We start from the raw sequence: 1,639 nt of genomic DNA, 5'->3' as shown, positions 1-1,639 counted from the left end.
AGAGTAAACTGAGGTAAATAAAGAGGGTCTGGCATTGTAAGGTTGTCTTGTTGATTCCACTGGTTGACAGCAACAGCAAAAATGACAATGTTGTCAACAATAGCTTTGATAACGGGAGCGGTGGGGGGGGGGGGTTAATTTGTGTATGTGGGAGGGGGGGGGGGATATAGTAAAAACGCAATTTTTTTTTTTTCAATATTATTTTGATAATTATTTACGAAAATAACTACTAGACGCCAAGTAATGCTAAGAAAAAGTATTTGTATAAATTAGTTTGTGTGGGTGTAAAAAAAAATCTTAAATAAAATCTTTTGCTATAATCAGTAATAAAATAATGTTTTTTTTTAATTTCGTTAAAATAGTGAGACAGTTTTTAGATGATAACTGATTTATTTTTTAGTTTATTTGTTTGTCTTTCGTCTTTAATTGATGAATAAATGAAGGTGTTTCCTCTTTCAAAACAAACAAATTGAACGATCCTTTATTAGTTCTCTCGTTCTAGCTCTCCATTGGTGCGGGTAACCAACTAGAATGGATCTAAATTCTAGATCATCTTATCTTATCTTATATAATACAGACGTTACTTCAAAAAAGAAGATCGTCAGGGCCGGTCTTAGGCCACTGCAACCTGTGCGGCCGCAGTGGGCCCCGAACTTTCATAGGCCTCGCGCGAATTCTAGGTGTAAATTATTAAATTAAACCATTTTAACTTATTATTAGAGGGTTCCTGGAATTGTCCTGAAATTGTAAAATATACGAAAAAGTCATGAAAATCTGAAATTATTAAAATCTTCTGAAAACTCATGCTTATCTCCTTAAAAACAGACGAAATTGTCATTTCGGGGTGTCATTAAATATGGACAACGCCAATCCTACTCGCGATTAAAAAAAAACCGGCACTGTCAGCTATCATTTAATAAAAATATAATAGTAAGGCGAATTTTAATCAAAACAATAAGTTCAAATACTAAATTTACTTTTATAGTTCCTGGCATACAAATAGAGATCTAAATCTATCTCGACCTCTTAAAAAAAGACAAAAGTTATATTTTGCTAGTGGATAGTAAATCTAAAAGGCAGATCTAAATGTTTATCGGCTTTTTGTTGGAAAACTACTATCTACTGTAGATGGCTCGTAATGTTAATTTGACAGTGATTTTGTACTTAGTAAAGTATAAATAAAAGGCAAAGACGAATTTATTTTCTAATACAAATCTTAATTTTCACTTATTATCATTATCACAACCCAAAATGGGCCCCGCGCATTCCCTTTCACATGGGCCGCAATCGGTAGGACCGGCCCTGACAGTTGTATTCCTCTTCGTAACAACTAGACCTAAAAGTGAAGAAAATGAAAGGTCAACTTGACTTTCACCTGTTGCTTGGGCGGGAGTTTTTCTATTAGCACATTTTTTTTAATGCAAACATTCGTTAATATTGGTAGTCGCTTCGAGCTCTTCCGAATATAAAGAATGGAGGCCTACCGATATCCTGATCGGATTCGAACCTGGAGTTTAATAATTTTAAAAGATCTAAGATCTACGCACAACTCAAGAATCAATAAGTGATAATCAATACGCTATAATCAATTCAGGTTCCTGTTTGTAATCTATCGTCGTGTCTTTTAGTTTATTTCCAT

This window comes from Biomphalaria glabrata, chromosome 2 (assembly GCF_947242115.1).
Source record: "Biomphalaria glabrata chromosome 2, xgBioGlab47.1, whole genome shotgun sequence".
NCBI classification, from domain to species: domain Eukaryota; kingdom Metazoa; phylum Mollusca; class Gastropoda; family Planorbidae; genus Biomphalaria; species Biomphalaria glabrata.
The sequence above is the reverse complement of the archived record's forward strand: the minus strand, read 5'-3'. Positions refer to the sequence as shown.